This window comes from Thamnophis elegans, chromosome 17 (genome assembly GCF_009769535.1).
Source record: "Thamnophis elegans isolate rThaEle1 chromosome 17, rThaEle1.pri, whole genome shotgun sequence".
In the NCBI taxonomy this organism is placed as follows: Eukaryota; Metazoa; Chordata; class Lepidosauria; order Squamata; family Colubridae; genus Thamnophis; species Thamnophis elegans.
In genome coordinates this window covers 9,853,905-9,876,568 of record NC_045557.1, presented here as the reverse complement: position 1 = coordinate 9,876,568, position 22,664 = coordinate 9,853,905, and the positions used below count along the sequence as shown (strand labels likewise).

The 22,664-nt window shown below is 47.6% G+C and overlaps 1 protein-coding gene across 1 annotated transcript in view; it reads right to left on the bottom strand.

The window, feature by feature from the left end:
- Positions 1–16,300, bottom strand: part of LOC116520165 (neurexin-2-like) — a 275,896-nt gene extending 259,596 nt beyond the window's left edge. Inside the window, exon 1 of the mRNA XM_032234316.1 lies at positions 16,086–16,300. The gene's annotated coding sequence lies outside the window, so the exon portion shown is untranslated. The remainder of the gene's footprint in view (positions 1–16,085) is intronic.
- Between the last annotated feature and the right edge of the window lie 6,364 nt (positions 16,301–22,664).

Here is a 22,664-nt window from a genome sequence, read left to right as displayed (position 1 = left end):
TGCAATCTTAGATTTCCAAGTGGTCTCCCATCCAAGGACTAACCAGAACTTGGCTTTGAAAGGTCAGCCACAGTTGGCTGGATCCCTTTTATAAGTGGCTCAAGAATAATAATCGTTTAGAAAGGAAAATGTTTAAAATTAGGCACTGCCAGAACAGGTTCATGAGGACAAGAGGGAGTCCAGGCCATTTTTCATATCGGTAGCTGTGAGGGGCCATCTTGTTCCATACCACAAGGTTGCATCATAAGAGATGCTCTACCTGTGGAATTTCAGCCGCTAAGGAGCCTGGCTAGGGTTTTTGTTATGGCTCACCAGCCGCCAGCAGAGCTGGTGGCAGACTCAGACAATGAGGAGGTTGGGGAGGAACCTGGGCCAGTTCTGGAGTCTGGGGAAGGCTCTGAGGAGGGCTCTGCGTCGGACGCAGAGATAGAGCCAGGGCCGTCCGGCATTTCCCAGCCACCGGAGAAGCGGCTGCCTATGGAGGTTGCTATGAATGAGGAGGAAGAACAACTGGGGCCTGTTCCAGATACACGTATGTGCAGATCTGTTAGGACAGGAGGACAACGAGTCGACTCAGGAAGCAAGGTACACGTGGACACTGAATGGCCCCTCCACAGGTGGGGAATAAATAGAAGGAAAGGGGAGTGGTTGGTCGTAGGAGACAACAGTTCGTATTTCTGAAGTTTTTGCTCATCGTGTTTTGTGCCACAGAGACTACTTGCCAGAACTTAATTTACACCCAGCCTTGCAATTACCACAAAAGAACTGATCAGGTCTGTTACTACAGTTAACTCTTTGAAGGACTATTGCCTGGACTTTAATTCACAGGAGATAAATAAAGAGGGGGTTTTCGGGACAAGGAGTCTTGTTTCTTGCTTCTGCTAAGGCTGGGTCAAAAATGAACTGGAGTTGAACTCGTGAGAGTTTAAAAATAAAAATCCATAATCCTATCCTACCACACGCACTGTGTGAATATCTTCCTTCACGGTGGCATACTGCCCGTCACTCCCCCAAAACCTTGGTGGGCCCTGATGCAGCCTTAAAAGCCAAGAAAGAATTTTAAAAAACGGAAATAGAGAACTATCTCAGGAGCCTGAAGACAAACGGAGGGAAAGAAAGGAGGAGAAGAAAAAAGAAAAAAAGGCCATTCACGCTTTCAAGGGCTTAGGGAGCCCCTGAGAACCGAAGCACAAAGCCAGACTTCTGGCTCCCATCCAGCTTTTCTCAACCTTGGCAGCTTGGAGAGGTGTGGACTTCAACTCCCAGAATTCCCTAGCCAGCACGCCTGGCACTTTCTGGGTCTGTGTTGGCTGGGGAATTCTGGGAGTTGAAGTCTACACATCTTTCAAGGTTGAAAAACACCCTTAAGCCATAAAGCTGAAACGAAACTCGATGTCCTTTCTGTGGGGCAGGCATGACCCCTGACCCTCTCCCCCTTTCTCCTGCCACATTTGCAGACTTCCCAGCGGCCCCCGGCTTGACTGTTCTCCAAGGCGGTCAATATCTCAGATATTGGCTTGGATGACAGCAACGCTCTGAATTTCTTAGCTTCCATTTCCTGACGCAGCAAAGCATCTCATCCCAACAGGCAGAAACACTCACAGAGCTGGAAGCGCTCCAGGGATCGGTAACGCTGGATATAAATCCAGCCCGTTTCCCCTGGGAGGGAAGCTTATATTCTGATCCTTTTGCTTGCTCCACGGGGGCTCGGTTCACACAACATCCTCAACCCGGATGTTGCAAAAGGAACCCATGGGTTAATATATGGCTTGCAGATAGCAGGTTATGCTGGGGGTGGGGGTGGTTCCCCTTCAGAAAAATGCACCTTCTCCCAGGTTTTGCATAAGACGCACAACCTGCATAAGATGTGGGCTGTGCACTGTGACCCCACTTGCCACCAAAATATTAGTGCAATATTAATGCAGTATCAGGGGGTCTTCAATTCAACCCTATAGAAAGTGAAGGATGCGTGTTTGTGTTTTATTTTTATAATTATAATGTGCACTGAAGAGGGCATTTTATTTTGTTGTACAAGGTGCAGTGACAATAAAGTCAACTAAAACTGAGCCCAAAAAGAGGAAGGTTGTCCCATTTTATAGCAATAGCAATAGCAGTTGGACTTATATACCGCTTCATAGGGCTTTCAGCCCTCTCTAAGCGGTTTACAGAGTCAGCATATCGCCCCCAACAACAATCCAGGTCCTCATTTTACCCACCTCGGAAGGATGGAAGGCTGAGTCAACCCTGAGCCGGTGAGATTTGAACAGCCGAACTGCAGAACTGCAGTCAGCTGAAGTAGCCTGCAGTGCTGCATTTAACCACTGCGCCACCTCGGCTCTTTATGATCCTTCTCATCACAATTTTTAAGTTAGACACAACAATTGTTCGGCGAATCAGCCCCAAATTCTTGCTGCTAAGCGGGACAGTTGTTGTTTGCCTCATTTTATGACCTTTCTCGCCATGGTTGCTAAGTGAATCACTTCATAGTAACACGGTGGTTGAGTGAATCTGGCTTCCCCATTGGCTTTGCCTGTTAGAAGGTCGCAAAAGGGGATCACGACTGTCATAAACATGAATCAGCTGCCAAGCACCCAAATTTTGATGGCGCCACCACTGGGATGGCTGCAATGGTCGTAAGTGTGAAAAACGTTCTAAGTCCCTTTTTTCCAGTGCCATTGTAACTTTGAACGGTCGCTAAACAAATGGCCGCAGGTTGAGGACTACTTTAATGTATTGGGATCACACAACCGGCCACACCCAATTCCAGAATTAAACTTTTGTATGGAGGTTTGTAGCATTTCTGAGCTGAACAAGCTATGTTGGCATAACGTAACAGCTGCCTAACATTTCTAACTTGTATCCGGCCTACCATTAGTCCTCAAGTTACAAGCATTTGTTTAGCGACCGTTCAAAATTATAGCAGCCTTGAAAAAGGTAACTGGTGGCCAGTCCTCAGGCTTATGACCATTGCTGCATCCCCTCTACTGCACAAGCAAAATACAGGCACTTGACCACTGGCATATATTTACAAGAGTGTCCAGAGGTCATGTGATCCCTACCTGCAACTTTCCCAGCTAGCTTCCAACAAGCAAAGTCAATGGGAAAAGCCAGATTCACTTAACGACTGCAATGTTACACTTAACAACCGTAACAAAAAAAAAGGCAGTAAAATCAGGCATGGCTCACTTAAAAAGTACCTTGCTTAGTAACAGAAATTCTGGTCTAATTGTAAGTCAAGGACTATCTGTATATACAGAAAGAGCCGAGGTGGCGCAGTGGTTAGGGTGCAATACTGCAGGCCACTTCAGCTGACTGTTATCTGCAGTTCAGCGGTTCTAATCTCACCGGCTCAAGGTTGACTCAGCCTTCCATCCTTCCGAGGTGGGTGAAATGAGGATCCAGACTGTGGGGGCGATATGCTGACTCTGTAAACCGCTTAGAGAGGGCTGAAAGCCCTATGAAGCGGTATATAAGTCTAACTGCTATTGCTATACAGGTTTAGGCTAGTGTCTATCCAAGGCTCTGGTTTTCCCAGTTGCAACGGATGGCTGTGAAGGTTGGACCATAAGGAAGGCTGTAGGCCAAAGAATGGAGGCCTTTGAACTCGGGTGCCGGAGAAGACTCCTGCATTGAGTCCCTTGGACTGCAAGGCCATCCAACCGGTCAGTCCTAGAGGAGATCCACCCTGGCTGCTCTTTAGAAGGCCGGATCCTGAAGAGGAAACTCAAAGGCTTTGGCCACCTGATGAGAAGGAAGAAGGACTCCCTGGAGAAGAGCCTCATGCTGGGAACGATGGAGGGCAAAAGAAGAAGAAGAAAGGGACTTCTACCTACCTACCTATCTATCTATCTGTTTATCTGCCTGCCTGCCTATCTATCACCTGAGTCCCTTGGACTGCAAGGCCATCCAACCGGTCAGTCCTAGAGGAGATCAACCCTGACTGCTCTTTAGAAGGCCAGATCCTGAAGAGGAATCTCAAAAGACTTTGGCCACCTCATGAGAAGGAAGAAGGACTCCCTGGAGAAGAGCCTCATGCTGGGAACGACGGAGGGCAAAAGAAGAAGAAGGGGATGGCAGAGAAGGAGGTGGCTGGATGGAGTCACTGAAGCAGTCGGCCTGAGCTTGAATGGACTCCAGAGGACGGTAGAGGATAGGAAGGCCTGGAGGAACGTTGTCCATGGGGTCGCGATGGGCCAGACACGACTTTGCAACTAACAACAACAAAGCTAGCAAAGGTGTAATCTGTCAGGTGCCTCTGTCAGGTGAAAAATGGGAATCATTTTAATGACCAAGAGGAAAATAAAGGTTGGATTTTAGGATCAAACTTTCCCACCAGTGCCTTTCGCATTAAAATTCCTAGATAAACTGCTATATTCTTAGAGCTGGGAGGCCTTTTTCCACCTGATAGAGCCAGAAATATTCATTTTAATCTTGGTGGGAAGCAACAGAATTGGCAGCTCGGCACCCTACTAGCATAGCTCCTTCCTGATAAGATTGTTTTTGTTTTTTTTTGGAAAAAACCAGTTTGCAAGATTGCAATCAGATCCATGTAAAAAAAAATAAAAAAAAGACACACCCACCCCACCACTACATCAAGTAACAACAGCAACGAAAATACTATTGCAAATCACATTATCGCATTTCAAAAAGCCAGAGGGGGGGGGGGGGAATGAAATCAATCACATTCAACCCAGGTTTTATCCTTGGGTATTTTCCTGCTTGCAAGGACAGAAATTATTCATGTAAAATTTAATTTGGGCCAGTACTTACTGTCAGACCGAAGAGTTGTGAACCCAGCAAGTCATGTTTCTAGAAGATTTTTTTTTCCTTTGCCCTTTTTAGCATTGTTTACATGTTCTAATGAGGTACAAGGGGCAGCCGGTCTTGTAAAAAAATATTTTAAATTACAGAGTGGGCGAGGGGGAAAAAAGGAATAAAGAGAGGGTGGGAAGAGTTTGGGGGGAGGAAAAGGAACATCCAGATAGAAACAGATAAATAAATAAACACATCGACTAGGCAAGCCTGTACAGGGTGTCTTTTGTCTTGCCTCGGTTAGGATTTCTTAAGCAAATCCACTGGGCTTTCAACATGAAGCCAGAAAATCGGGACTTTTTTAAAACGGCCTGGGACACGAGACAAATTGTTATAAAGTGTTACCGTCCTGCTGATATCGGGACGTCTAGTCACCTTACTGTAGACCCACAAACACACCATCTGGAGTGAATTAGCACCAAATTGGAGTGTGTGTATGTGCACGTTTAAAGGGGAAAAGATTAAAAAAAAACACAATGGGATCCCTAAGAGGCTTTGGGACTTTTTATAAAACTTAAGATGATAACACATCCTCCAGCAAAACTGGTTCAGATGAAATGCTTTGTAAATTATACAGTAGCAAATACAAGACTGTGCGCGCTATTATCCACACATCAAAAAAAGGGAGGGGAAAGGAAGAAAAAGGATCCTTTTCCCTCCCGGGTTATTAGCCTATCTGCAAGTGGAATGAGGGCTCATTCTGGAACTGTGCCAAGCAGGGGCTGGGCTAGATGACCTTGGAGCCACGATAACCCAATCCCATGGTCCCACAGAGGTAGTCCTTAGACCAGTGTTTCTCAACCTTGGCAACTTGAAGATGTCCGGACTTCAACTCCCAGAATTCCCCAGGCAACTTGAAGATGTCCGGACTTCAACTCCCAGAATTCCCCAGACAGCAAAGCTGTCTGGGGAATTCTGGGAGTTGAAGTCCGGACATCTTCAAGTTGCCGAGGTTGAGAAACACTGCCGTAGACTTACGACCACAGTGGAGCCCGTAATTCCCTGCTGCTAAGCAAGGCTGAGTTTTGCCCTATTTTACCACCTTTTTGGGACACCGCGGTTGTTAAGTGAATCACACGGCCGTTAACTGAACCTGGCTTCCTTCATTGGCTTGGCTCGTTGGAAGCCAGCTGGGGAAAGTCACAAATGGCGATCACGTGACTCTTCGTCACATGACCCCGGCGCAGTACAACCGTTGTAAGTATGAGTCAGTTTGCCAAGCACCTGGATTTTGATCATGGGACCACGGGGGATGCTGCAACAGTCGTAAGTGTGAAAAATGGTCATAAGTCACTTTTTTCAGTGCCATTGTAACTCCGAGCCATCACTAAACAAATGGTCGTAAGTTGAAGGCTACCTGTACAAGGTCCTAAAGGTGTTTCTTTCTTGCTTCCTTCCCTGTACAGAAAATCCTCGACTTACGACCACAATTGGAACCAGAATTTCCATTGCTAGGCAAAGCAATCGTTAAGTGAATCACTGCAGTTGTTAAGTGAATCAGACGATCATTAACAGAATCCAGCTTCTCCATTGACTTCGTTTGATGGGAGCCAGCTGGGAAAAAACACAGGTCATACGACTTCTGGTGATTGCAACCTTCCTAAATACAGGTAGTCCTTGACTTACGGTGACAATTGAGCCCCAAATTTCTGTTGTTAAGTGAGACAGTTGTTGCGCGGGTTTTGCCCCCTTTTTACGACTCTTCTTGCCACAGGGAATCGCTCTAGTGCAGTGTTTCTCAACCTTGGCAACTTGAAGATGTCTGGACTTCAACTCCCAGAATTCCCCAGCCAGCATTCGCTGGCTGGGGAATTCTGGGAGTTGAAGTCCAGACATCTTCAAGTAGCCAAGGTTGAGAAACACTGCTCTAGTGATTGAGTCAGTAACACGGTTGTTAAGTGAACCAGGCTTCCCCATGGACTTGGCTTGCGAGAAGATCGCAAAAGGGGATCACGTGACCCCCAGGGCACTGCGACCGTCATAAATACGAGTCAGTTGCCAAGCGTCTGAATTTTGATCAAGGGACCATGGAGTTGCTGCAACAGTCGTAAGTGTGTGAAAAATGGTCGTGAGTCCCTTTTTTCTCTGCGCCACTCTAACTTCAAATAGTTATCAAATGAATGTTGTAAGGACCACCTGCGCCCAAGTTGCTCCTATCAATTTTAAAGGACCCCCAATCCAAATAAAACTCATCCCTAAATTACAAGGTGCAGGAGCCGAAAACTTAGGTTAGTCAATAACCACATCCAGGATTACGGTCTGAGAAATGATATCCTTGTTCACCCATGGCTTGGTTCGCACAACCCATGCGGAGAGGGCCGCAGCCTCATGCTGAACCACAAACTTCACCACCTCATTGTGCATTTCATGAGAATCCACTCACAATTTTGCCTCTGATGTTCTCCCCCTTCTGCATAGCAAGTTCCTTGATGTTAATTATCATTAATTAATTAATCTCCCCTTTTAAAGTATGCTAATTACCTTCCTTTTCTCTTAGCGCCATTTTTCAGTGGCCTGCTAGTCAAACGCACAAGAGAGTGCTTAGTCTCTACTACGGTGTTTCTCAACCTTCATGACTTCATGATTCTGGGAGTTGACCTTCATGATGTCAACTCCCAGAATCCCCCAGCCAGCTTGCTTTAAGATGGGTAGACTTCAACTCCCAGACTCCCCCAGCCAGCATGCTTTAAGATAGGTGTACTTCAACTCCCAGAATCCCCCAGCCAGCGTGCTTTAAGATGGGTGGACTTCAACTCCTAGAATCCCCCAGCCAGCTTGCTTTAAGATGGGTGGCCTTCAACTCCCAGAATCCCTCAGCCAGCATGCTTTAAGATGGGTGGATTTCAATTCCCAGAATCCCCCAGCCAGCTTGCTTTAAGATGGGTGGACTTCAACTCCCAGAATCCCCCAGCCAGCTTTCTTTAAGATGGGTGGACTTCAACTCCCAGAATCCCTCAGCCAGCATGCTTTAAGATGGGTGGATTTCAATTCCCAGAATCCCCCAGCCAGCGTGCTTTAAGATGGATGGACTTCAACTCCCAGAATCCCCCAGCCAGCTTACTTTAAGATGGGTGGACTTCAACTCCCAGAATCCCCCAGCCAGCTTGCTTTAAGATGGGTGGCCTTCAACTCCCAGAATCCCTCAGCCAGCATGCTTTAAGATGGGTGGATTTCAATTCCCAGAATCCCCCAGCCAGCGTGCTTTAAGATGGATGGACTTCAACTCCCAGAATCCCCCAGCCAGCTTGCTTTAAGATGGGTGGACATCAACTCCCAGAATCCCCCAGCCAGCTTGCTTTAAGATGGTTGGACTTCAACTCCCAGACTCCCCCAGCCGGCATTCTTTAAGATGGGTGGACTTCAACTCCCAGAATCCCTCAGCCAGCATGCTTTAAGATGGGTGGACTTCAACTCCCAGAATTCCCCAGCCAGCATGCTTTAAGATGGGTTGCTGGCTGGGGAATTCTGGGAGTTGAAGTCCACCCATCTTCAACGTTGCAAAGGCTGAGAAATGTTACCCTTCTGCCTTTCTGGCTCAAACCTGGACCCGCCTGGAAAACTTTTAACTCCAAGTTCCAACATTGTCAGCAATCCTTGCTGGGGAACATAGGGCCTGTAATGCGAGCAACCCTCTGGGAAGATCCAAGTTGGCAAGGCCAGGCGAGCTGCGGCTTCATTTTCTCCTTTTATAGGACTACTGAGGCTGTCGGTTATTTTGTTCTGAACAAAATTGTTCTCCAATTAAAGGTCATAATGAGAAGGGCTGCTTGTTTGGGTCTGGCGAAATTAAAATCTGTAGTAACTGACTAAGTGTGAAAGAATAATTTTGGACATTTGTCACTTTTAACTAGGCTTCGCAGCCTTCCAAGGAGATTTTTCCTGCTCCCGATCTCACCCCAAAGGACAATCAGGCAAGAGGAGCAAGCATCTTGTGAGAATCCCACCCCAAAGATCGGAGCCGATCCTTTTACAGCAGGGTCGCCAAACTTGACACATTTAAGACTTATGGACTTCAACTCCCAGAATTCCCCAGCCAGCTGGGGGGGAGGAGGGAATTCTGGGAGTTGAAGTCCACAAGTGTTAAAATAGCCAAGTTTGGATTCCCTGCTGTAGAGGCTGGCTGGGAAATTCTGGGCGTTGAAGTCCCAAAAAATCTTTAAAGTTTCTCGTGGGACTCCAAACTTATGGTGTGTTTGACACAGGGACGTGCAGTCAGGGGAGGCAGAGCCTCACCACTGTCATCGTGAAAAGAAAAAAAAAACGTAAAAGGAAAAAGGCTGAGCTAGTTGCTGCCAGAGTCACGGTGGATGACTCTGCTTAGTGCTTAACTGTGTAAAAAAGCCTCTTAAAAAGTGCCCTCCACAGGGGGCGGCAGGAGAACGAGGTGCCTCATTTAGTCTGACTTTATGATCACTCGAGCAGAGTTAAGCAAGGGTTAAAAGCCGAAAAATTCCTTATGTAGATGAGGCACATGGTCCTCCTGCCTCCTGTAGAGGGCGCTTTTTAGAAGCTTTTTGGAGGCTCTGGGATCAACTAGCTCAGTCTGACCTCAGAGCTCATGCCTTTTTCCTTTTACATTTTTTTTTTCTTTTCATGATGGCAGGCAAGAGCAGAGTTGAAATCCTCTCTGAAACAGCTGGAAAAGGTCCGTGTGTGGGGAGGGGGGAGGAATTCAAAAAGTTTGATTGCATGCAGAGCCACGTTGCCTTTTCAAACACACACACACACACACATACACACACACAGCTGGATAAAAGTATACAAGCCCAGCTTCACTGATTACAAGTTTGAAAAGGCAACGTGGCTCCACCTGCAATCAAAGGCTCGGATCAGAAGGCAGCAGGGGAATGGGGGGGGTATGGCAGAGGAGCTGCTTTCAAGCCATTGGAAAATATATCCAATCCAACTTCTGTGTTTGTATTTGAGAATGAGTGAGTGAGAGAGGGATCCAACTTCTCTCTCTGTGTGTGTGTCTGTTTGAGAGAGGGGGGAGGGAGGGAGAGAGGGAGGAAGGAGGGGGAGGGAGAAGAAAAAGAATGAAGGAAAACTTATTTCGCAAAGGAGAAAATAATGCTGTCGGTTTAAATCGGAACTGAGCATGCCTGGCTGTGGAATTCTGGGAGTTGAAGTCCATAAATCTAAAAAAAAATTGAAACCCCTGTGTCAGTGCCTCAGCAGCCATAAACCTCACCGCACGTCACTGGTTTGACACCACCAGCAGCCCTCGGGCTCAGTCGGCTCATCTCCTACATCAGGCTAGAAATGGGAGATTGGGAGTTCTAGTCCCATCTTCGGTACAAAGCCAGCTGGATGACCTTGAGCCAGTCAACCTCTCTCAGCCCTAGGAAGGAGGCAATGGCAAACCACTTTTGAAGCCTTGCCAAGAAAACTCCAACATCTACCAGGAGTCGACACTTACACAAAGGCGCAAACAACATTATTATGGTCCAAGTTGTAGATAATAGTTAAAGAGAAGATGAATTAATTCTTCTCTGTATTTGCATGATTGCCACAAGTTGGGAGAGCCGCCCCACTACAGAATCTGCAATTCTGATTTTGGGAATGCTGCTGAGCCCCCAAGAATGGCACCGCTGGTGAATACAGATAGTCCTCAACTTACAAAACCACAACTGCGATCAGAATTTCCATGGCCGAGCAAAGCGGTTTTCAGCGGGCTCCATTTTTTTTTTACAAATTTTAACGCCACGGTTTAAAACAGATTGCGGCAGTTGTTAAGTGAATCAGAGGTCGTTTCACCACTACCAAAATTGACTTTGCTTGCCAGAAGCCATCTGGGAAGGTTGCAAAGGCGATCACGCATGATGCTGCAACTGTCATAAATACCCGCCAATCATCTGAATTTTGATCACGCGACTGTGAGGATGCTACGTCAGCCGGTCTTTTTTTTTTCCAGTTTGTGACTTCAAACGGTCGCTAAACAAACATCTGTAATTCGAAGACTACCTGTTGTAGAGTAACAAATCGGCTGGGACGCTGGCTTTCTTGAAGATAAACGTGGAAAAAAATTTCAAAAAAAAAAAAAAGGCCTTACACACTTAATAACTTATAGAGCCGAGGTGGCGCAGTGGTTAGGGTGCAGCACTGCAGGCCACTTCAGCTGACTGTTATCTGCAGTTCAGCGGTTCTAACCTCACCAGCTCAAGGTTGACTCAGCCTTCCATCCTTCCGAGGTGGGTGAAATGAGGACCCAGACTGTGGGGGCGATATGCTGACTCTGTAAACCGCTTAGAGAGGGCTGAAAGCCCTATGAAGCAGTATATAAGTCTAACTGCTATTGCTATTGCTATAACTTAATCCTCTGCTCTTTTTGTGGGAAAGTTGGAGGGAGGGAGGGAGGGAGGGAGGGAGGAGGTTTTGCATCATCCAACTGACCAGTTCTGCATCTGCTGCCTTTTCCTATAATATTATTTATCTTGCAATATTCGCAGGCTGCCTGGGGAATTCTGGGAGTTGAAGTCCACTTATCCTAAAATTGCTGAGGCTGGAAACGCTGCGTTAAAGATTCAGCAGTTTCTTTGGTCCAACCTGTTAAGATTATCTAAAGCAGAGATTCCCGACCTTGACAATTTTTTAAGACTTGTGGACTTCCAACTCCCAGAATTCCCCAGCCAGCCATGTTGGCTGGCTGGGGAATTCTGGGAGTTGAAGTCCACACAACTTGAAGTGGTTGAGATGGACTATAATGATGGATTCCTTTACTGAGAACAGGGTTGGACTAGATAGATGACCTCTCAAATTTTTCTAACCCTGCTGATTTCATTTTCTTTAAGCATTATCAAAAACCCCAATTTATACAATGCTTCCCCGAAAATAAGGCTGGGTCTTATATTAATTTTTGCTCCAAAAGATGCATTGGGGCTTACTTTCTTATTTTTGGGGAAATACAGTACTAAATGCATCCATCTTGCTGACAATCTTAACTGGGTCTTATTTGGGGGTTAGGGCTTATATTACAAGCATCCTGAAAAATCATACCACGGCTTATTTTCCAGTTGGGCCTTATTTTCAGGAAAACACGGTAGGAATTTTTGGAAAATTTAGTTTTTCTGAGACAAATCCTAAAATATATTGCTTACCAAGCACAAAGAAACAGCTTTCTTCTTTTAGACATCGTATTAAACTCCTGTGGAAATCCAGCCCTTACAATGTAGAATCACAGAGGGTAAAGCTCTGAAGGGGGGGCCAGGAGATCATCTAGTCCAAGTGCATTGACTCCAACACCCAGATTTCTCAACAATGGTCATGCAGGCTGGGGGATTCTGGGAATGGACGCCCACAGATCTTAAATCTGCCAAGGTTGAGAAGAGCACATTCACCCAACCAGTTGTTAAACCTGGTTGCATCCCACCACTGGCATATATCTTACAACAGTTGCTATTTTCTATCAATAAACTATTAATTTTTAACAGGACATTTGATGGCCTACCAGCTGCTGGTGTCCTGCTATTGTAAGTTTTGCAACTGCTAGCAAACTTTGAGTACTGAACTGATTATATGATACTGGACTATGTTATTTGGATTATCCCTTAACTGAAAGACGTTGATGACTGACTGTCTTATCCGTGTATGACTTGGACTGTTTAATGGACTCTGATACCTCTATTTCCACAAAAGTAAAAGCCTATTTAAACTGCAGTGTCTCTGCATGCTGGTTTGTGTGTTATCCAACACAACTCTCACAACGCTTCTCTGAACACACTCGCTCTCCCAACAGGGAGCATACCTAACACTCACCTACCCCTAAGCCATCCCCACAGATCAGCTGTGTTCTCACAACCTGTTTACCTTGAATCCTGAATTAAGACATTTTCTGGGTTTCTACAATACCGGGGGCTGCGGTCACACAACTTGTTACACAAAGTGGGGGGGGGGAGAGAATCCAGGTTTAAACACAACCCAACTCAAGCGGTTGTGTGAATGCAGCCATTCGATTCTCCCTTGAGCCTGGGGCCTGGAAGGGCTGAGAATAGCTTGAAGCAGAGCCCTGGGTGAGATGACTCTGGGCCAATCCCTCTGGCCGCGACCAAACTATCTGGCAGGGTTGATGTCTGCAAGATCAGATGGGAGGCAACCGACACCTTGCCCTCCTGGGAGAGAGGTGAGATATAACTCTCTAACGCATAAACAATGTTTAAAAGCATGACTTGAGCATGGAGAAGGCTTCTCCTCTGGCTTCACCCCCACACGTCTCGCCACAATCAGAGGCAGGAGCCCCTGTGGCGGAGCAAAGCAAGGCCCCGGGAGGCGGGGGGGGGGGGAGAGGGCACCAAATCCATCCCTGGAAATAGGAACACCGAGATGCTTAATCCAGGAGCCAAAATCTGGTCTGGAAACCAGTTTCCCTGGAACCAAAACTCCACAGCTGCAGCAGTTGTGCTGAAAGGAAAGCTTTCCTTTCCCTCCCTTCTTCCTTTCCTTTCCTTTCTTCCTTTCCCTCCCTTCTTCCTTTCCTTTCCTTTCCTTCCTTCACTCCCTCCCTCCCTCCTTTCCCTCCCTTCTTCCTTTCCTTTCCTTCCTTCACTCCCTCCCTCCCTTCCTCCTTTCCTTTCCCTTCCCTTCCCTTCCTTTCCTTCCCTTCCCTTCCTTTCCCTTCCCTTCCTTTCATTCTCCTTCCCTTCCTTCCCTCCCTTTCCCTTCCCTTCCTTTCATTCTCCTTCCCTTCCTTTCCCTTCCCTTCCTTTCATTCTCCTTTCCTTCCTTGTCTTTCCTTCTCTTTCCTTCTCTTTCCTTTTCCTTCCCTTCCCTCCAAGGCATTATTTGTCACACTCCCTTCTTTTCCCTTCCCCGCCTGTTTCCTAGGGTCATTGCAACCCTGAATTCTTTCTCTAGGCCAACCGAGATCCCTTCGGCTTGCTAAAATTAATTAGCGCAAATGAATCGGACGGCTTTCCCTTCGGAGAGGCAGCGGTTTGTTGTCATGTTTTTGTGTTGTTGTTGGGGTTTTTTTTCGCAGAGAGAAAGAGAGAGTCACCCAGAGGTTTTATTTGCAAGCAGGGAGAGCAACAAATGAGGATTTTTGTAATTTCCTGTTTATATTTTTGGGCTGCTTCCCTCTCCCTCTCTCTCTCTCTCTCTCCTTGCAGGAAAAGGCCCTTGTTTTTATTTTACATATTTTGTTCAAGACAAGGTTAAAGTAGCAAATCCAAAAGAAGGCAGAAAAGAAAAAGAAAAAATGGGGGGACAAAAGATACGAAACGAAACATGAAAAAGGTGCATCAAAACCCCTTACCACATATACACATATTATTATCCCCTCTAGTTGAATACTGATTCATACATTACTACAACATTAGTTCTCCCCCCCTTGCAAAACAGGCCTTCTTTTAACTACCTAATCCATCTGCGAAATTATTGACCTGTCTCTTATATGTTATATTAGTAACCAAATAGTTAACAGGAATAATAATAATAATAATAATAATAATAATAATAATAATAATAATAATAATGAGGAAAGGGCCCTTGTGATCCACACTGGTAAAACAATGCTGGCTGATTTTTATTTACAAATATTATACATGAGTAGAAAACAGCCATCCCTTAGAGGGGGGGGGGCTTTTGTTTAAGGGGGGGAAAAAATTAAATATGGATATTATACCGGCATCAGTGCAATGGGGAAAAGCGTGTGACAGCAAGGGGAGACTAAAATGTCAGGCTGGAGTAACCCACCCACCCACCCCAAATGCTTGCAAACACGCCAGGCAGGAGAACTATAATACTACCCGACCGTATTTTCTTACTGGGACTCAGAACAAGGCTGGATCGCAACCCTGGTTCCCCACCGCCTACCCAATTCTTGCCATTTTTATTTTTTTTGCAAACGACCCCCTCCTCCCTCTCCAAACCCCTCTTTTTAAAGACGGACTATGACTTCACGCCGCATGATACGATACGGAAGACCCTCAGCCCTGGCTCTTTGCAGAGATCTGCTGTTAGGTTGAGGATCCAGAGGGGGGAGGCAGCTTTTCCTTGGAAATACACCAGCAACCCCTTCCCAAATTAAACCCCACACCCGTTCGCCTCCTCCCATTTCCCCAAAACCACATAGGTTGCCAAGCCAAAAAAAAAGAGGGAGGGGGAGGAGGGAAGGGGGCGGAAAAAAAGGCAAAATGAAGGGGGAAAAAAACCCCAATTCCAGACAGCAGAGACCTTAAACTCTCCTTATTAAGGCAAATAGGGGAGGGGGCGCGGAGACCCTTCCGAGCACACACGTCGGAGTATCTGGTTTTAAATTTTTTTTAAAATCCCAGCCTCAAGGCTTGCTCTCCTGTAAGCACGGACATCCTAAGGGGGAAAATCCCTGCTTTTTTTCCCCTCTACAACAATTTGCTATTTAAAAAAAAAAGGGGGGGGGGACGCACGCAGGGATCGCATCCTTCTGGCTTCAAAAGGGGCAGGGAGGGGAGGTTTCAAAATCCCCCCCACCCATATTCACCCACCGATCTTCGTACTTCCTAACAAACCCCCGATCTGTCAAGGCTGGGGAATCGATCTGGGCAGGAGTAAATAAGGGGAAACTGGTTTGTGGTGCTGCCCTCCCAAGAACAGGCTGGATCCCCCCCCCTTCCCCATCTTTGGATGTGGAGTTTGGGAGGCGGAGGAGGAAGAGGAGGAGGAGGGGGCGGCTGCAGAAAATGGGGAATTCTTCTGGCATTTTATTATTTCTCTGTTATTTTCGAAAAATCGGGCGATGAAGGCGGCGGGGAGAAACCAGCCTGTTCTTGGGGAAAAGAGAGGGGGGGGGCGGTCGCCGAGAAAAACACGACCGCTGAGGATGCTGAGATCGAAACGTGCGGGAGGAGAGCCGCCCGCGCCCGCTCACACACCTTCCCTGCCAAGGTGAGGTTATCTCTCGCGCGTGGAAATGGCGCGGAGGGGGTGACGGGGATGGGGAGGAAGGATGGAGAAGGAAAGGCTCCTCCGCCTCCCGCCCCCCTCCCCAAATTACCCTCCGCCTAGGACCCTCCAACGCCCCCCACCCTTTCCTTAGCGCACCCCCCCATCCGCCTTGCCAAAAAAGGAGGCGCGCAAGTCGAGACCCCCCTCCACACCCTCCTCTCCTTCCCCAGAGGGGACCGCAGCGCCCCCTCCCCAAGCTTGGCCCTGCCGGCCTCCCGAAGAGAGGGGGCTCTGCTCAAGCCCCCCACCCACCCAAGTCCTCCCCGAGATGCCCGGGGACGCAGCGGAACCCCACCCACCCGCCCGCCCGCCACCGCTCGGCGCGCAAGGGCGCAGCAGCCGCCGCTGGGTACCTGCGCGGAGCCAGACGGGCGGCGGGTGAGAGCTGCGCTGGGCGAGGATGCTCCGGCGCGGGGATTTGGGGAGGGGGGGAGCGGCCGTCGTCTCCCCTTTCGGTGGTCGCCCTCCTCCTCCTCCTGCTGGTGGTCGCGGTCGCCCGGGATGCTTGGGAAGCGAGGAGGAGGAGGCGATCGCGGCTCCCGCTGCAAACCGGGGCGTCCAGCGGACTCCTCCTCCGCCTGTGCCGCCGCCGCCGCCGATGCCAAAGCGTCGCCCCGCCCCGGCTCGCCCCTCCTCTCGCTTCCTCGCCCCGGCTGTCCTCCAGCGGGCGCAGGAGACTTCGGCCGGGCGGCGGGCGGGCGGGATTCCCTCCCCCCCTCTTCTCCCCAATCCGCCGCTTGCAAAGAGCCCCCGGGCGCGCGCCGGGATGCGCGCGCCCCCTGCCGTCTCCCCTACCTGCTGCCCCCGCCCCTCCGGGCTCCGCCTATCCTCCCCCCACTCCGGAGAAGCAGCAGTTGGGAAAGGGGGGGGAGCCGCCCAGCCCGGGGCCCTCCGGCCAGGGCACAACTTTTCACCTTCCAGATGTGCTTTCCTTGCCCCCCCCCCCAAACGACGGCTGGTCCTCGACTTCTGGCCGCAATGGAGCCCAACATTTCTGGAAGCGAAACATGAACAGAGTAACAGAGTTGGAAGGGACCTTGGAGGTCCTCTTCCAACTCCCCCACTCCAAGCAGGAAACCCCCTATACCATTTCTGACAAATGGCCAGTCTCTTCTTGAAAGCCTCCAGGGATGAAGCTCCCACAACGTCTGTTTCAATGAATATAGATGAACAGACTTGGAATGGACCTTGGAGGCCATCTAGTCCAACCCCAGCCAAGGGAGGAGACCCTACACCATTTCTGACAGAGGGCAGTCCAGTCTCTTCTTGAAAGCCTCCAGAGATGAAGCTCCCACAACTTCCAAAGGCAACATCTGTTCCATGGGTGGATTGTTCTCCCTGTCAGGAAATTCCTCCTTATTTCTCCAGGTTGAATCTCTCCTTGGTCAGTTTCCATCCATTCTTCCTTCTCTGGTCTTTCGGGGCTTTGGAGAATAGCTTGACCCCCTTCCTCCTCTCTGTGGCAGCCCCTCAAATATTGGAAGATGCTCTCCTGTCTCCCCTGGTCCTTCTCTTCCCTAGACCAATTCCAATTGCCTTAAGGGAGTTTTGTTTTGCGACCTTCCTTGCTAAGGTTGTTAAGTGAATCGGGGCAGTTGTTCAGTTAGTAACACAGTTGTTAAATTAACTTGATTTTCCCATTCACTTTGCTTGCCAGAAGGTCCTTGGATCACATGACCTCAGGACACGGCCACCGTCGTAAGTACAGGACAGTTGCCATGCATCTGAATTTTGATCGTGGGACCATGGATATACTCTGCAAATGGTCGTAAGTGTGGGGAAAGCGGTCCTAAGTCACTTTTTTCAGTGGCATTTTAATTTTATAATGGTCACTAAATGAACTTTTGTAAGTCAAGGACTACCTGTAGGCTTCACCTGGGGACCAAATGGCCTCCATCATGTCCGAATTCTTGCAGGGCCTGCGTCCAAGGCGTTCTTGAGGGGCGATGGGAATGCCAAGCCCCCCCCCCCCCAAAAAAAAAAAAAACCTCCCAGGTTAACCGTAGCTCTTTCCATTACGTGAGGCCGGAGCCGGGGAGAGTCACTTGAAAGTTGAACTGTGCAGCTCTGAGCAGGATGAAAAAAATCTCCTGGTGGTAGACTTTCCCTCAGGGCCATAGACCCAACACACTCTGCACTCACCCCACATCAGACCCAAGTGGTAGTCCAGGCCGAGAAAGTCAAGAAGTCAAGTTCATTTGTCTGTTGGCTCTTTTCTTTTTGTTCTAACCATGGTTTATAAGCTAACTAGCTGGATACCCATGCTGTGATTGGGTTTGATCAATCAACACTTACAGTTTCAAGTACACAAATTAATGAGTAGTTACAACCGGCCTCTCCTCTCCCCTTGTCTCCCTCAGGCTTGCCCCACAGAAGCCTCTCCTCTCCTATCACCTTTCTCTTCCTCAGGCTGGCCCCATTGATCCCCTCCTATCCCCTTCTCCCCCTCAGGCTTACCCCACAGAGACCTCTCCCATCTTATCCCCTTCTCTCCCTCAGTCTAACTCCTTAGCATCAAGAGCATTTTTCAGGTGGAGAGAGAGGGAGTATAATGTCTAAACTCCCAGCCCGCAGGCCGGATGAGTCATGTGCTGGTCACGTGCCCAAGTGGCAGTTGGAACAGAGTTCTTTTCAGGTGGGGAGGGGGAGTAGAACGTCTAACGCCTTAGCATCAGAGCATGTTAATAATAATATAAAAAATACTAATGATCCAATGATCATTTCGGAAAATCCTTTCTTAGCAAGCACCTAGAAGCCAAGAGGAACAAATGTGCCAAATATCAAGTTCGCAGGCTTTACAGTTCTGGAGATTTTGTGATGATGTGTGAGTATTATTTCACATAGATAGATAGATAGATAGATAGATAGATAGATAGATAGATAGATAGATAGATAGATAGATAGATAGATAGATAGATAGATAGATAGAGATAGATAGATAGATAGATAGATGTAGGTAGGTAGGTAGGTAGGTAGGTAGGTAGGTAGGTAGGTAGATAGATAGATAGATAGATAGATAGATAGATAGATAGATAGATAGATAGATAGATAGATAGATAGATGATAGATAGATAGATAGATAGATGTAGGTAGGTAGGTAGGTAGGTAGGTAGGTAGGTAGGTAGGTAGGTAGGTAGATAGATAGATAGATAGATAGATAGATAGATAGATAGATAGATAGATAGATAGATAGATAGATAGATAGATAGATGATAGATGTAGGTAGGTAGGTAGGTAGGTAGGTAGGTAGATAGATAGATAGATAGATAGATATAGCGATATAGATAGAGCGATAGAGAGATAGAGATATAGCGATATAGATAGCTAGATATAGATATAGATATAGATATAGATATAGATATAGATATAGATATAGATAGATATAGATATAGATATAGATATAGATATAGATATAGATATAGATATAGATATAGATATAGATATAGATATAGATATAGATATAGATATAGATAGATAGAGATAGAGATAGAGATAGAGATAGAGATAGAGATAGAGATAGAGATAGAGATAGAGATAGAGATAGATAGATTTATGGTTTACAAACCGCGGATTGGCGTCATCTTATGGAACCCACCTCAACGGCACTTCCAATTCCTTAGCTTAGTTTGCCAAGATTGGGTAAAGGGACTGCATGCATCCATTTTCTAGCTCTGCAGAAGAGGGAGAAGCCTAAAATAATCAAACATGCTGGGTGCCTGCAAGATGCAGCTTGTTTTTTAAGACTCGAGATCCATCTCCTACAGCCTGAGACGAGGGGGTCCTTCCTCACCTTCTCTAAAAACCAACTTGGGATTTTTCAGGCACTTGATTTTTTTTCTTCTTTTTGAAATTGCTTTGCTAGTAGAGGGTACCTCTGAGAACGTGCAGACTGCATTATTGCAGTAATGTCTGGGGGGGGGAGGGAAAGATCTCACTGGAGGGATGGACTGCTCTCAGTTGTAAAGACTTCACTGAGGGCTGGTGAGGCCCCATTAGATTGGAAGAGAGCACATTTATTTCATTGATGTTCAGGATATCTCAGCATTATGTATTCAGTATCATGTATTCAGTATCATGTGTGGCACACATAATCCTTTTGTTTTCTCCACAACAACCCTGTGAGGTACATTGGGCCGAGAGAGAGAGGTGGGGGGACTGGCTCAAAGTCATCCAGTTAGCTTGATTGCTTAAGGGAGAACTGGAACTCGGTTTTCTAGCCCAACACCTTCCCCATTGCATCAAATATTGGTGCAAATCCAGATTTGGTCAGCACACTATTTAAAAAAAATATGTTGAGACTCTGGAAAGAGGGCAGAGAAGAGCAACAAAGCCGATTAGGGGACTGGGGGCTGAAACATAGGAAGAACGGTTGCAGGAACAGGGCATGTCTAGTTTAATGAAAAGAAGGACCAGGGGAGAGATGATAGCAGTCTTCCAATATCTCAGGGGCTGCCCCAAAGAAGAGGGAGTCAAGCTATTCTCCAAATCAGCCGAAGTCAGGACAAGAAGCAATGGATGGAAACTAATCAAAGAGAGAAGCCACCTAGATCGAAGGAATTTCCCAACAGCGAGAACAACTCAGCGGAACAACTTGCCTCCAGAAGTTGTTCATGCTCCATCACTGGAGGCTTTTAAAAAGAGACTGGGCAGCTATTTGTCTGGAATGGTAGAGGGTCTCCTGCTTGAGCACGGGGTGGACTATAAGGCCTCTGGGGCCCTTTCCAACTCTGTAATTTTGTTATCCCCGGCTGAACACCAGGATAGACTACAAATTATCAGCCTGTGGGAGAGAATGCCACTTGAACTAATAAGCTCTTGGTTTTAGAGGTCTTGGGTTTGAGGGAGGCTCTTCAGGATCCTTCCCGGAGCAAGCAATTGGACTAGATGATCTTTAAGTCCCCCTCCACCCTCGTTTTGTATGATTATCTCAGGCCTGAAGGAGAGGAGACCCATAAACTTCAGGTGCTTGAACTACAACTCCCAGCAACCTTGCCCTGTTGAGAAAAGGAGGAGGATGCTGGGTACTGTAGTACTATCTGGACTACAGTTAATGGGCTATTATTGGGGTGAGTTTGGCTTTCACTCAAAATGTTAGACTGGGCCAGGTGGGAGATGAACCAAAGAAACCATCATGGTGCATGGGAATTTGGCGCATGGGATGTGAGCACAACCATAGAATCAGATACAGGTAGTCCTCGGCGTACGACAGTTCACTCAGCGACCGTTCAAAGTTACAGCGGCACTGAGAAAAGTGGCTCAGGGCCCACTTTTTCACACTTACAACCTTTACAGCATCCCCGTGGTCACGTGGTCAAAATTCAGATCCTTGGCTACGGGCTCGTATTTATGACGGTTGCCATGTTCTGGGGACAGGCGTTCCCCTTTGGCGACCTCCCAACGAGCAAAATCAAATGGGAAAGCCGGATTCGCTTAACAACCATTGTTACTAACTTAACTGCAGTGATTCACTTAACGCCTGTGGCAAGAAAGGTCGCAAAATGGGGCAAAACTCACTTATCCAATGTCTCGCTTGGTAATACAAAATTTGGGGCCACCGTTGTGGTCCTAAATGGAGGACTACTGGTATAAACCCAGTCTGACCTGGTTTGTGAAGCTGGGCTAATGGAGTTGCTACTTCTTCCTCAGCTCCTGAGTGGGGTTGCAAAGCTTTTTGTTCAATCTAGAAAACGGGGCACTCTGGGAGTCCCCCAAATAAACATCACAATAACTTGTCCTAATCTTGCTCTCTTCCACCATTTCCGATCTCACATATTTCTCACTTAGATACAGATTACAGATTAACAGAGTCAGAAGGGACCTTGTAGGTCATCTAGTCCAACCCCCCCCCCCCCAAGCAGGAGACCGTCCATCATTTCGGACAGATGGGCAGTCCAGTCTCTTCTTGAAAGCCTTCAGGGATGAAGCTCCCACAACCTCCGAAGGCAACTTCTGTTCCATGGGTTGATGGTTCTCACCGTTAGAAAATTCCTCCTTATTTCCAGGTTGAATCTCTCCTTGGTCAGCTTCCATCCATTCTTCCTTCTCTGGCCTTTAGAAAATAGCTTGACCCTGTAGGAAGTTAGCACCCACTCCTCTTCCTAGGAAAATGAGATATTTTAGGAAATATTAAAAGAGCAGAATATTTCACCTAAAAGGGAAGCAGAAACTGAGCCTCCCCACCACCACACACACCTTTGTCAATGGCCATTAAGGCATAAGCCAATCTATTCTACATTACAAAGTTCTACCTCCTTCAGGCAGAGCCCTAATAGGAATCCCAAAGCTCTTTCATTACATCATCACCCAGCAAGAGTCAATCTAGTTTGGGTCTCAGGACAGCCTACAGAGTTGGTATTGCATGGGAGTCTGACAACCAATCAGAATACAAGCTCAAATTCCAAAGCCCAGAGAGGGCATAAAAGCAGGGACTTTCAGCATCTCTGCCCCCTTTCCCCCCACCCCAAGACCTCAAACCATGGGATCCTGTCCACCATTAAAACCATCTTTCCGAGCAGCCCCCATGTTTCCAGTGTCTTTCTCCCCACTTGGAACTGAACCCAACAATTCTTCCAACAGTCCTTTCCTCTCCTTGGCAGCCCCTCAAATATTGGGAGATGCTATCATGTCTCCTATCTGACTGCTTTAAGAGGGAGTCGGAACTGGATGGGCAAGAGAGAGGGTGTCTAACTTGCCCCCTCCTTCCAGCTCCTGAAGCCCATCCAATTTTCCTCCAAGGACACCTCCGTTACCCCACAGGCCAAGCCTCCCCATTGTCAGCTGCCTGCCTGGACAAACCAGCCCAGCTCCATTGTTCCCACCAACTGGAGCGCTAATGCAGTATTGATCCTTGGTGGCTCAGCCGAAGGCTGACAGTTGCACAAGATGAAATGAGAGGGAGAAACCAGCAAGGGGAGGGGGCTGGGGGAAAGGGG